The sequence below is a fragment of the Phasianus colchicus genome, chromosome 3 (genome assembly GCF_987193195.1).
Source record: "Phasianus colchicus chromosome 3, bPhaCol1.hap1.1, whole genome shotgun sequence".
NCBI classification, from domain to species: Eukaryota; Metazoa; Chordata; class Aves; order Galliformes; family Phasianidae; genus Phasianus; species Phasianus colchicus.
The window spans coordinates 7,048,726-7,063,882 of record NC_143438.1 but is presented as its reverse complement, the minus strand read 5'-3'; the positions used below and the strand labels follow the sequence as shown (position 1 = coordinate 7,063,882).

Below are 15,157 nucleotides of genomic sequence, written 5' to 3'. Positions count from 1 at the left end.
CTTAAGGGAATTATAAAAATCTGCTTGCATACCCACTGCTATTAAACTCCCAGAGGCCCCTTCCTTTGCTGTTCTAGAGCACATAACACAGCTAGCATCCTTATTACTTCTGCTGAAAGTACCATGCAGATGTTACAGCAAACAGCTGTAGAAACATGAACACCATTTGTAAACCTAACATACCATACCCAAGCATCAGAGATTCATGGAATCAAAGGATGCTATGGGTGGACCAACACGGCTTCCATTGGTAAGAGCAGAGCTCAAAGGACAGTCAGTTCACCCCTAGCCTTTCATTTTCCCAGCCCAGGGAAACAGCTGGTGCAGCCCAGTTCCAAACCTGTATATTAGCAGAGAATAATGAAATAAGCTGTACACAGAGTTAATGCAACAGTAAGTACACAGTATTTATGTTTAACTTTTAACAGAGGAAGATAGCATGGGAAACTGATTTGGCTGAAGAAACAAAGCAGCATTCGTATGATACAGTGCCTCACAAACAAAAATAATTTCATCTTTATTCAGCATTTCCACTCTGAAATCAGAATTTCTAAGAACATGACCATTGATCAGGATATACCCAACTGCAAGTACCTGCTGCATTCATCCACTCTGCAAGGTGGCATTCAAATATACTAACAAGCAACCTGAAGATCATATATTCCAAACAGATCTTTAGTGTGTGTTAACCCTTGCAGTGCCATTTTGGATCAGTCCCCCAGAAGTAGCAAAAAGATTACTTTTCTGTTTCATCCTTTCTGATGTATTTGGACTGCCCTCATGAAACTTCTGGGGTACAGATATTATTTAAATGAATCAATAAATGATGTTCTCATGTCTTTGTGAATACACCTGCCAATAAGAAAAGCCCTAACTTCCAACCATAGAACAATCCCATTCATTTCAATGAGTGCAAATACATGCTTGAAAACACTGTAGTCTTTAGTGGACAGTATCTCATTCTCCAAAGGCTAAAAGAGGTTGATTACTATCATTCCCATCAAGGAGAATAAAATCACATTAAGCTTCAGATCAAAATATAGACCCTTTCAGGTCACATTCACCAGTGATCCATGGCAATATAAATAAAATCAATTATTTATTTTATTTGTATACAAATTACAAGTTAAACGGATGTTCTGCTGCCCCACTTAAATGTGTTTATCTATGAGCACACAACATTTTTTGTGCCTCTTCCCCTGACAACATCATATTTTTCTTAGTTACAGGCTGGATATATTTTGAACACACAGTAGAATATCTCCCATTTAGAAATAAATAAGCACAGGGTGCTGTCTAGCAGAAGAATCAAGAAAAGAGTTGTATGAAGAGGTACTATATTTGATTTCAGAACAGCGTGGTTAGGCCCTTCATCACTTCAGCTGTAGCATTTTCATTAACTTCAGTAAGCTTTGCATCAAAACCTGAGTTGGAATGGAAGTTGACCATAATAATAGGAGTGCACTGACTGATGCCAAGAGGCTTTGAATTGGTCCATTTTATGAAAACTGTACTTATGAATAACTAATCCACACAGTGCTATATACACTACCCCTATACTCAGAACAATTAGGTTAGTGTGGCTTATTGATTCACTGTTCTTACTGTTTGACAGCCATTAGATGTTATGGTTTTTTATATTTTTAAACTTGAAAAATCTTCAGATTTGATGGGTCTTAAAAAAAAAAAACCAAAAATGGTAGAACCTCTTTTTTTAGCATCTTTTTTGCTCAAAGACCAAGCAAATTCTGATAAAACATCTTTACTCAACCATTTACATTTTACAGGACTTTTTTTTGTTCTCATCTAATTAATCTTATATATCAGTCATATTTAGTAAATGTTGTAACTGTTAGGTACATTTCAATACACCAGATTTTAAAGATTTGTTTAATGTCATCTCTATATATAGTAGATAATTGCATAGTTATTAAAGCTACTCATTTAATTCCTTTGCTTGGCTGGAGGAGAGAGTTATGAATACATATTTCTGTTCACTTCAATACTGAAAGCATCCACTGCAAACAGCCACAAGTGTACACTTTTAAGGACCACTTGTGAAATGTTCTGGATGTGTAATGCCAGTTTCTGAATCCTTCTGTTCCTACAAAAAAGATTTGCAGAATATGAAAAGCTCCTATCCAGATACAGTTTGCCTCATAAAATGAGAACTTTTGTACCTATCCTACAGCATTTATATCTACCTTAGCTTTGGCACCATTTCCTGGAATATGCTTCTACTCAACTGATCAACTGAAGGGGCTTTTTCAGATATCAGTGGCCAAAATTTCCTGGTTTTTGTTATTTAATAGTGGCTCACTATCTTTAAAGGATATACATACACACACCACAACAGTGCTGTCCAGTAACAACTGTATGATATACAAATCTGTTTTCTTTTGTTTTTGTGTCATGATACTGATAACACACATTCATATTTTATCAGGCAGATATCTATCAAACATGTAATAAACGATGATCACAAATCCACCACATACAGTCTTTCAGGAACCTCTCAGTGGGATTTTGGTCACTAGCATTCATAATTCACAAGTCAGCCAACCTAGGATTTTGAGTTAGCATCTGAGAGAGAACTTCTAGAATACCAACAAGACTCCTAATATTTATGGAAAGAAATGGCCATAGGGACAACTCAGTCCACTGAAGATCTTTGGACAAAGCTCTGTATATCTGGGAATAGTTCCTAACTCCCAGTTTCAGATATTGTCTTATTCCACGTTCCAGATCTGTACCTGCTCTAAGTTAGGCATGCGCCATCTTTTCTTCAGTCAGTCCAGACTGCTACAAAAAAGGAAACCCACCTTCTTCAACCAGAGAAGAACTGCCATATGCTCCAATTCAATTCAGATAAATCAATGTTATGACTCAGACCACATACTTAGAGGTCAGATAGATGTAGCCTTTCTCCACAAAGGGACAACCTATAGACTACACATTTCTAAATTAGATCCCATAGGTAACTACTTACAACCAGTTGAGATGAATCTAGTCTCTAGTCTAAGCACATTACTAACATAGTTGTTTATTAATAGAAGAGACTAAGACATCTTCATCACTGAAATACCAACCCTGACTTCAATATGGTCGAGTGCTTTTCAATCATTCCACAGATGTCAGTGACAAAACAGAACAAAAAGCAACAATAATATAAAGCAGCACTACAAACAAGGTGTATTTTCAACTACTAAACTCGCATGCATTTTTAACACTACAAGTATGGATCTATATTCAATTCTCTAGAACCCAGCTTGCATTTTGAACATAAATTTGCTTTGCCTTACTCATGGGGAGAAGGAAAAAAATCTAATCAAATTCTACAGAGTGTTTTCTCTGCTATAATTTAGTGGTAAAACTGGCAGGCTGCCTAACCACGTCAAAAAGGGATACATTTGAAATGCTGTAACTATAAAATAACAAGGAAGCTTTTAGCCACATTCATGTAGTGGAGACTAGGAAAATGTTTACTTGTAATGTGGTTACCATATGAAAAGATTAATCTAACAGGAAAATACATTATAAAGTTGTGAAATTGTCTTGCTCGATGTATAAATATTTTATGTAAATAGAAGAGGATTTGGGATTCATATAACATTTATATATTTTTAAAACTAAAGGCACAGCAACTGCCGCAAAGCATTTTTCAGTAATGCTCTCAGTCTGCTATCTACACTAACACCTTATTTGTTTATATTAGCTTTTCCCCTAATGAAGATGGCGCCGGTGGTTCTGTCTGGATAAGCTGCTGACAGGACACCATCGGCTTCGATGGAAGGCATTACTGAGAGAGAACAGGCATTTTTTCAGCTCAGTGGCTCTGACTGCTGGCTATGGAGAAAGAAAAATTGATGCCAATGGTTGGAATAAAGAAAGATGACTTTCTTCAGGATTACGACGGGAGAAGTTTGAGAAAATTGGGGTGGCTTACATAGGAATGTTGTTTGAGACTCTGAGCACCTTTCTCGGTTACTTTTTTTTTTTCCTTACTTCCACTTTCTTCATGAAGTGTGTCACTGGAACACTAAGTCCTTGAAGACTGAGAGCCCAATTCTAAATTGCATGCCAGGGAAGAGGGTAAAGGAACCTAAACATAAATGAAAAGTCAGATGTCATTTTCAGTTCTGACTCAATGTAAGCAGAGCTTGATTTTTGTTATTGTTATCTGAGACACTGATCCCATTTGAGAAATGAAATAGAAAAGTCTTGTAACGACTAATTGTCAACTAAGAATACCAAGACTTTCTTAAGATGTAGACAACTGCTACCACAAATATTGCTCTGCAATTATGAGGATAAAACTACTTTCATGGAAGAACCAACGCTTTCTACCAAATCTCAAAGTACTTTCAAAAGTTGTAGCGGACAGTAAATGTCTGAGACAAGATTCAAGGCAAAGACTGATAAATTTACTGCCTTAGTTGCTCAAATTCATTAGTCTATAGGGAATAAAAATATGCTCAATACAGAAATTATAAAATAACACAGCTTCCTTGAATGACAGATAGTATTAAAACTCAACTTAAGGACAAAATAGCCTATATCTGGGTATTAGGGACTGTACTGCAAAAGAAGGCAATGACAGTGCCTTCTAATGGGATACAGACACCATGGACTCTATGGAAGGAAGGGAGGGAAGGGAAGAAAAGAAATTGGCTCACTCCTTCTGATGACTGGTGAGAGCTTAAGAGCATTGCCATCTCAATACAGAGAAACACTACTCCTGTGGCTGCTAACCCTTAAATGAGGCTGAGGAGTGGTGGATTCAGGGTCCACCCCTTCTGATATTCAGGTGCATTGCTTGTACCTTCTCACCTGGTTCTCAACCATTTGTTCAGGCCGTGACCTGGCAGTTCTGCTGCAAGTACCATGATGAGTTGCTGCATTTTTAATTATAAGAAGGCTTCCAATCAAAGGTGTGACACCAAAATCAACATATATCTCCCTGGATGGTAGCATAGCGAGGTTTACGTAGTGCAATTTTATGGATCATTCTGCTGTTGCAAACATCTGTAGATTTTTAGGGCAAGGAGAAAGTTTGGTGAAGGGTAAAGCTATCACATACAGGGAACTGGATGATGCTACATATCTCCAAACCTAAACTCAACCGAAGCTTGGACCTTCTTCCAAATGCACAATCAGAAGAATTCTGTATCAAGGTCTCAAATATATATTTTTACTATTACATTATTTTTAAGCCAATGCTGAACTTCAATGGGATACCTCTGAAAAATCAGGCAATAACCTGCCACATACAACTCTACTCATCTGCCTAATGCAATAAGAAACGCAAGGGTATCAGCTGGGATACAGAAAGGCATCCTGAGAAGAAATGTATCCAGCAAATGGCATCAAATAGAAAACTTCAAAATCCCTTTAAGATTCCTACAAAAATTTCACTAAAATACATGGTGTACACAAAATACATGCTCATGGCATGGAGCAGAGCCCTTGAAGCAGCAAGATATCAGTATCAGCACTTTCACGTGTTATACATCATCTGAAGCAAGAGGGAGGGAAACTAGCAACTAAACAAATAACCCAGTTCCCACATACAGATCAGCATCAGTCAAACCAAAGATTGCTTTGCTATTAATCATAGAGTAAAAGAGACTAAAATGAAGTAGATTTCTTTCTTTTAAATGCCAGATGCATTGAAGCAGTAGTCATTTATTTTTATGTCATTATTTCTTTTGATACTATGCAAAATACCTCCATTTCTAAATGCTGGTTTTCTAAAAACATAACCATTAGGATAGTTGTTACATATTTAATTTCATGCTCCACTCAGCATAAAGCAGTTGAGAGACTGCCAGCCAGAGCAAATTAAGTAACCGGTTAGATAATTTCCTGCTTAATTGAAAGCAGGTAGTTTTTAAAAGTAATAATTGATTTTGTTTCTAATGAGCGTGTAGCTATTTCTTCCTTTTTTTACTCCTGTTATTAAACAAGATTGCACTGAACTGTTGTACACAGTAATGACAGACACAGGAGGAGAAGAACTGGAAAAATACTCTTCATTTAATATTTTAGGTTCCAGTTGCAATATAAGAATAGGGAAATGGCATCCTAATATCAGTCCTCCATTTCAGGATCACATACAGATTAGAACTTCTTACCTTCATGCTTTTTGGAAACAAGAAAGGAGCCAGGAACTTCAGCTTAGTCCAAAGTAAAGAAACATTCATCATCGTAGCAGGCAGTTGATCTCAGCAGAAAAAGTGATCCGGAGTCACTGCTGTCTTTTTGCTTTTAGGAATGGTCACTCCAAAATGAAGTTGGAATGTCTAAGGGCAACAGATAAAAAAAAAATCTTTCGCTGACAATTTTGCATTATTGGGTAGAAGAGGACTTAATTCTCCATGACTGTCAAAACAGCACCTGTCACAAGCAGTTAATGCTTGAAAATTATATTTAAAAATAAAAGAATAATTGTTCTATTAAAATCTTAAACAACAACAAAAAAATACTGTTTCTAATCTAAAGAAAAAATTAAGATGATTGTGTCCATCTTTTTTCTTCCACTTCTTTGAAAATTAACAAAAGGCAAAGCAAATTCTACATGTGTAGAAAATATTCTTGCAAGCTTTGTATTACAATCCAATGTTTTGACAAGTTGATACAAGAAGTAGTCAAACTCCAGGCTGACTCATTTTTTACTCTATCTTCATAACTGCTGAGCACCTAGGACTACCTTCCCTTACCATGTGCATATATATAAGCAACAATTCTGAAAGGGGAGTGATGCAAGCACAATCCAGAGACTAAAATCAGTAAAACATCCGCATAAAAACCAGAAGCTATAGCACCGCACCACTCACACACACAATCAATTTATAACTACTACAACATGCCGAGATAATTCTCCCAATGAAAAATCATTGCTGAGCTCAGGCTATTAGGTATCTTCCATATCGCTGTTATTGATGAACACCCTGAGACAATTAAGATCTGCACCAGGTAGAGCAAGCAAGAGTTCTGCAGCCTGTCAGAAGCTTAATTCATGCATTACTGAAGTATTACATACAGTTTTAAGTACTTAGATCTCGTATTTAGTATACAAATCCTTCTTCCGAATTTGCAGTCTTACAAGCAAGGATTTAAAGGAAAAACTTTTATCCATGCGGAACAGAATAAAGAGGTTTGCAAGGGAATCATAAAAATTGGGGATATATCTTCTTGAGCTTGTTCTAAGGATGTACAGTCACTGACATTTACTGGTATTCTAGATGATGAGGGGCTTTTTTTTGGTTTATGCTCACTGACAAACCTCTCGACGAGTTAATAATTTTAATAGCAACACTGTGTGTTTTTGTTGTTTTTCCCCAAAATCCTTGTTGCTAACCATAACAAATCCTCCTTTTATTTTATTTAAATGTAATTAGTACAGTCCTTAGAGTTAACCCATTCATATATTATAGTACTTGACACCTGTATTCTTGATTAATAATCTTCCATTTCTCACATGAGACTATGCCTGTCCAAATACAGGTAAACACATTTGTAGGCATCTACGTATGCATCTCAGTGTATAATGATGTGGTCTGGCATGTCTGGGGAAAGCTGTTAACAAGTTCAGAGCAGATATTTTATTCAAAGAAGAAAATACATGTGAAGATGCCATTCAGTCTATTCCATGCAAACGCCACGTCAGCAGGTACTGCTTCTGTACTATAAACATTATAGAGGCAAAACAGCTCAAACTCCGAGAGCTTTTCAGATTTGGATTACGAGTGCTTCTCATATCTCACCACTTGTGAAGCTAGATGATGCTGTTACCACCAGTTAAAAGTTTTAGTCCTCAGAGTAAATGAAACGCAACTCAACGCACGCTCTGCAAATCCTGACGTTAAGTAGTATATCTCGTGCAATGAAGTCACACATTTCATGTTTACTGTTAGTGTTGCTTTCAGTTCAGCGACAGGATTAGAGCTGATTTAGAATATTCTCTTCCAGTATTTATAACGTTTCTCAGTCCTTCTTCTGTCTCCTTAGAGGTCAAAATAAAGATCGTTAATATCGCAAGTTGTCAGGCTGCTCATCACAAAGCTTAGGCTAGGGTCACGTACAAATCAAATTTGTACAAGCAGAAGTTGTGGGAAAGGAAGAGAGTGAAGAGGAAAAAGTAGAAAAATATGACGTAGATATGTTAAATCTGGAAGTGGGAGAGGGGAAATGTTTTTCTTTGTGATATTCAAATGAATATTTATGAATGGTCACTCCAGTAAATAGCTGTGTTGCTTGAGGACACTGGAGAAGCTTTTGGCAGACACTTGCATAAGATTTTTCAAAAGTTAGAAGCCATTCACTTTTTATAATTATCCAAATACCCCTTCTCAGAAATCCAAATTCTAAATGTTACTTAAGAATTTACTATATGCACACATGTACAGTGTAAGTGCACATGTCTAACTCATACAAATGCACTCTATGTTTAAATTCTGAAGTCTGAAAGAGTGCAAATAGAGGCTAATGCAGGCTTTATTTCTAATATCTTCTTCCAATTAATTCATTGGATGTACTGTTATTAGGACAGATTTGATAGCACTACACTGATCAGTGACCAGAGACTAACATAATAACTGCACAATCTATTTTTCAAACAACTCCCAAAAGACCCAGCTTCTAGATCCTTGGTGAACTCGCACCAAGAACTCACACAGCCAATTAATCTGTAAATATCATCAAATGAGTAAATCTAACTTCTGAATTATTTTCTCCAAGTACTTAAGCGAAGCTATTTCCCCATAAGCATTAGAAAGAAAATAAGTTATTAAATATCACAAATGTACAACATAGATTAAGATCTAATAAATCATACGCAGAATAGGAACTGGCATTCAAACCAGTTACAGTTATGAGAAAAGGACAGCTGATCGTGCATTATCAAGCACTGTAAGAAGTGCTCTTTGGAACAGAGAATACTGTATAACCAAACAGGTGAAAAGTTTTGTGGGGGAGGAAATTAGTGAGAAGGAGTATGAACTGGCGTCTTTCAGAAGGACATCTATGCATGTGTAGACACGCGCTAATTCTATTTTCTTTGCAGTTTCAGACTGCAGTTGTTACTAAGAAGGCTGAGCTATAATAGAGTTTCTAAACAAGAGTATAGCTGCAGGCTTGTCCTATTCAAATGACCTTAACAGAATTTTACCATCAACTGAAGCAAGAATAGGTTGACTTGTATCCGAGGTCAGGTTTAAGGATAAATCAATTTAAAAATCAAGCACTATGGGTAGACCTACTTTCTCAATGGTTATTAATCTCAAACCATCTGCCCTAACCTCCTTTATGAACGTGCTCCCCACAGCAAAGGAGAAAAAGCTGAGCAGGAAAGTGGACTTAGAAAAGACAAGTTCCAGCACAGTATTTATCATAGGTTAAGATACCCAAACTACAAAGTTTTCACTTTACTATTTTAATTGATGATTTACAGTGCAACACAGCTTAATTTAACCACAAGAAAATTCTGAATATATGCCACCAGATCTCTCAGGAACTGAAGAAAACTGTACGTCTTTTCTCCTCTAAAGGGAGAACAAAAATTTTCATAAAAACAAGTAAACCTCTACAGAATAAAATACAGTGTGATAGCTCTATTCTGAAAAATTTACCTACTTTCTTCTTTCCCTCGAACAGCAATGCCATTAATGGTCTCAGCATTGTAAGGGCTGAATGTGCTCCTTTCATTCTGTGTTCAAAACGAGTGCTCTGGTATGGGAAAACTAATCACGTCGCTGCTCATGCTGTCCATTTTCTATGGGCAATTAAAATCTTCTAGAACTTCTTTGACAAAGCACAATTTATGCCAATACAACGAGACACAAACAAGATGACATATCGTTGTTCTCCGAGTACCTGGAACAAATACAGCTCCCACCTTCCCACAGAGGACAAAGATGCATGTCAAAAAGGAGCACGCAGGGAAACACACAGGTCCTGATGGTTCAGGCAGGAGCTCCTCCCTATTAATCCATACACTGCAACTACAGCACAAGTAGGTGCACCACAGCGAAGTCCTCCTTCAACAACTTCAGCCCTTTGATCTCCACTTAGGCTTCAGAAGCACTGTATGTGATTTAAACCTGATTAGGTTTAAAATAAGACTTCAGAGTCTCTGGTAGAATCACTCTTCAGGTGATTCCTTTCACAAAGAAAAGTCATAAGGAATTATTTGCATCTAAGAAATACGGTGTAGAGCAGTAAGTCTCCTTCACTATATGGTGATCCATGTTACAAGTGAATCCTGGTGAGAATAATAAACCTAAATTACACCGGAGAGTTAAGACACACTCTTACCTCACACCTTGGAGATCCTCCAGCATTCAGAGCCACATAATTCTAGATATAACCTCTGCAGATACCAACTGTCTAGCATATCAGACTGCATTACTGAACACTGAAACACTGCATTTGAATTGACGAATTTAACTCAAAGACACGACATTTTCACTGCAGGACAAAGAGCTTCTTTAACCAGGGTTAAAAAGCCACCCTTGCTCTTCCACAAGAAAAACACAGAGCCCTGGCAGCATAAGCAAACAAACCTTCCAGCACAAGCACACAGCAGATGCCACGAGGCTGCCAGAAGTACATTTACCACAGCTAAGAGCCTGAACGATCGAAAACATGAGGCTCCCATTTGACAATATGAAATAAGACAAATAGCAGTAATTAACAAAACATGTTACAATCAATGCAAATACTTTTTTTTTTTTTTTACTTTATTAATTATGAAAATATAAAGGGCTACTGTCAGGTCAAATTTGGTCAGCCACTTTCTTCTTCTCTAGCCTTAAATCATTGAAATTTTTTTTTTTTTTTAATTCACATGGAAATAGCTTTAGATAAATAAAACACTGCCATCCACCTACTTTTAACACCGCTATGGTAGACAGGAGTTTCAAGGTTATAATGCTTAAGCTCTTTTGCTGCTCACTCCAACAAGAGGTACATTATTAAATAATGGGATTTTTCCATAAGTCGGTTTGTTGTAACTACATACTTAGAAACCATTTTTTACATTTTATGTATGTATTTAGATACACGCATACACCACACACAAAAAAAATTTCGTACAATTATCACAGTTCATGAAGCCTTTCATGATCGAGGCTGAATACTGGGCAGCTCTGGGAATGCAACGACATAATGAAAACGTGTTATTTGCAGCTTCGTATCTCAAAATAGGGCCCAGGAAATAATTCTCAGTCCTGAGCCTTCCTCGATCTCCTTACATCCAATCAACAGTAGTGAGATATCTTAAATTCTTCCTATTTCCCAGATCCTCTCCAGCAACTTTTTAATCTCTAAGATCACTTCAGAAAACAGGATTTGCTGGTTGACTCTGCAGAGCCAAATATAAGAGTTCTGTGCTCATTGCACTACACATAAAAGATCCAAATTAGATGCTCCAAAAGTAATGCCTCCTATTTTATTAAGTTGGCCCGTTACATCAGAGGCAGATGTTGCTGGTATGGCAGCAGAAGTCTCTCTCTTCCACCCATATTCCATTATATTTCGTTGCCATGCAACAGCTGGCAGCAGAGAAGCATTCTGACAAAATAGCATTTGATTTGGAAGAGGAGATGAAGTAAAGGTGTGTCATTGAATTCCTCCACGCAGAAAAAATTTCAACCACTGACATTCATCTATTCTTGCAGTGTGTTTCAGTAGAAGTAACAGCAGGTCACCTGCACTTGTGAAGTTTTCTTTTTAATGAGCATGGCACACACTCTTGTCCATCACCAGCAAAAATGCATAGCTCATGGTGGTGACTTTTGAAAAACAGCATTTCGTAGCCAAGAATTTGCTCTACAAAATCATGTTATTGTGCTCTTTGTATCTGCTGTAGTTTCCAAATAAATAAATACGAGGCATTACTTTCAGAGTGACCAGTGTACTAACTGTGTATCATAAAAGCAAATTTCTTTTGCATCCTGAAAACTCTGAAGCAAACATATTTTGAGTAAACCATGGTAAGACACTCTAAAGTGGCACTGTTGTGCTTCCCACGAGAAAGGTAGATCCTGTACTATCCTATGTGTGGCATGGCTTTCAGGATGAGACTGAAAACACTCCCAGTATATAGTCGGAAGGGGCTAATAAAGGCTACTTGGTCTCTCAGCAAAACTGCCACTTGGAAATATCCATAACAAACACATAATCCAAATCCATAACAAACACACTCCACAAAAGTACATTTTGTACTTCACAGGCACTTTCCCCCCCACACTATAGCATAGGCTACCTGAAAACACATCCTATCCCACACAAAAGGATAACAATTTTTGACTTATTGTCACCCAAGATTCATAGAATCATAGGATGGCCTGAGTTGAAAAGGACCTCAAAAATCTCAGCCCCTGCTATGTGCCAGCCACCAGATGAGGCTGCCAGAGCCACATCCAGCCTGGCCTTGAATGCCTCCAGGATGGGGCATCCACAACCTCCTTCGGCAACCTGTTCCACTGCATCACCACCCTCTGTGTGAAAATTCTTTAGAATCTCAGTAAAAAAGAAGAGAAGACAAAGTAGTTCAGAATAAGGCAGCACGTATGAAGTTATTCCATTTATCAGAAGCATGAGCCACAAAGGCCCAGTAATATAAACAAATCTGAAGATGAAAACTTAGAAGTCACTGATGTATCTGATGTATATAAGATGTATATATGTATTTTGCACTACTGATCAATAAAGCTTATCAAAAACTGTTTACAAATCAGTAAGCAGCCGCTTACAACATTTTAATGCTTTTTAAACAACTATTTAGTTAATTTTAGAATGGGAGATTTTTTCCTTCTTGGATAAAACAAATTCTGTAGGCAACTAAAGGCTATGTTTTCTATATTACTTTTATCAAGTTGCCGCCGCCATCATAATACATGGCTAAGCCTGATTTGGAAAGCAGGAATTGTTTGTGTTTCAAATGGATAAGAAAAGCATAAAAAGCTCTGAACGTGTCTAATAGGCATGTTGGCTCACACTACTTCACCATAAGAAGCCCTCCAAGTTCAAAACTGACTGCCAAGGCTGCATACATGACATTTGCTATTTCAGTTCCTACGGGAGGGTCCAGATAAGATCCTTATGGGTGAGGAATAATGCTAGACCATCTCTAGCCAAATATTTCAGAGACTGCTTTAGGCTTTACTTTTTGGAAGTACTGACAGTGGCCCTGATCCAATAAAGCTCTACAGAACATAATTTAAGTGCTTTGCTAGATCAGAATTGTTACATGCAATGAAGAAACACAAATATCTGACTGTTACAAATACTGGAAAAGGGAATACACAAGCTCAGTTAAAGTTTAGTATTACACTCAGTTTTCAACAACAGTAAATTCCACATTTCTGTGGATCTGCTCCCTTATCCGAAAGAAAGATAAATGGTGAAGTGTTGAGGCGTGGGCCTGGTCTTAAACACCATTCCCCTGCGCTACTGAATCTCTCTATAAACTTCTCTCCTAGTGATTTTTTTGCCCAATCACCACGTTTTAGATTATGCATCTGCAAGTACAGCAGTAGATAAAGTCAACACGCAGCTATACCACAGCTGATGAGCAGCAAATCAAGAATGCTGGAAGGCCAGAGGCACCAGGCAAGTTCCATGCAGAGCCAATTTGGATCTGATTGAGTTCATCAGCTCAGGCTGCATCCCAGGGCCCTGCAGATTCACATCCGTACAAGTACTTTCACGCAGCACGGAACACGCATGCATCTTGCAAAGCTTGCCCAGTTATCCCTATGCTGTGCTAAGCAGCAAAGTTTGGATTCATCCGAGTGGCTCTGAAGTCATATTGATGTTACTAACCCCAGGCTGAACTCAATCCTGGTTGGGCACAGCACAAATCCAGCCTGGATCCAAGATCACCTGAGTTTATCTCTCAGTAGAGCACAGCATGGCAGCACAATGCTGCAGAATCCAGGCTAAACCCATACCTCCAGCTGAGCATCAGCCACGCAGAGTTAGGGTTGCACTCTTGCGAGAACACCCGCTGTGTTGGGCTGCTTAGCTCTCCTGATAAGAGCAACACAGATCAGGCACACCCAGGCACACGTCTGGTTCAGCAAGGCTGAGCACTTCAGCCCTATAGGGCAAGGCAGCAGCTGGACTGCATCCAGGCTCACTCAGCGCTAGATGTACGAGGCTGACACCGGCTCCTGATGAACTAATCAGATGTAGTTGCAACACACACAAGCAGTCACAGTTTCCAGAGGGCTCCCCTCGCCAACATCATTCACTGCTCCTGCTTTACTCAGCACCCAGATCTCCTGGCCATCCCAAGTCCAGGTACAGCTCCCTAAGGAAACACAGCACGTGTAAAAGGCACAGAAGCACAACAGTACCAAGGAACATCAGTATTAGCATAACTTACTGCAAGTACATCAGAGCAGATTCTATGCGAGCGCATAATACAGACAGCACCTTTACCTCAAGACGCCAGCCAGTTTCTTTCACATCTAAAGCACTTGGTTACAGCGAGCTACAATTTGTGTTATAACAATGTTAATCAATTAAAAGCACAAAGGGGCCATTACAATCGCACTAAAACACTCCATAATTTTGGAAGATTAATGTTTCGCTACGTCTTCATTCTTACAGATCAATTGAGTCAGAAGCGTGTTGTTCCTACAGAACGCATTAAGCTTTTTGGAACCACATGAAAAGCAATTTATTTTTTTTTTCCTTAGTAGGATTCTCATCTTTTTCACATCACTACAAGTTATAGTTAATACTTACAGCAAGTTTCACACACAGACTGCGAGCTACCAAACCACGAGGCCACAGCTCAGCACTACTATGGCTTAGTGGGCATGGCTGGTGGTCAGTCTGCATGGCCTCAGTGGCCTTGTGCAAAGCACCAAGTGCTGACAGGCCCTGTATCAGCTCAGATATATTTTCCCCAACACAGGAAAAGGAGCAGCGAAGGAGAAGGTGGCAAAACCAGCGGCGGCATCCCAAAAGCGAACACAGAAATCATTCGCTCTCTCACAACCTAAGAATGAGGATGTGCCAGCTACGGCCATCAAGGCCATTCACGGGAGTTTAGCTCAGATAACCCCGCAAAGCCGTAGCATTGGCTGCCACTGGCTCCAAACGCGAGCAACGCGAGGCGCCCACACACAGAGCCCCACTGACC

General features: G+C 38.6%; 1 long non-coding RNA gene across 2 annotated transcripts; it reads right to left on the bottom strand.

The window, feature by feature from the left end:
• Positions 1–327: 327 nt before the first annotated feature.
• Positions 328–15,151, bottom strand: LOC149918386 (uncharacterized). 2 transcript variants are annotated; one of them, XR_016464933.1, is made up of 4 exons: positions 14,758–15,151; positions 6,135–6,302; positions 3,947–4,102; positions 328–3,846 (listed from the first exon to the last, which is right to left on the bottom strand). It is a non-coding gene; the product is annotated as an uncharacterized LOC149918386 (long non-coding RNA). The 2 variants fall into 2 exon arrangements; XR_016464932.1 differs by having other exon boundaries at positions 328–4,102.
• Positions 15,152–15,157: the final 6 nt, after the last annotated feature.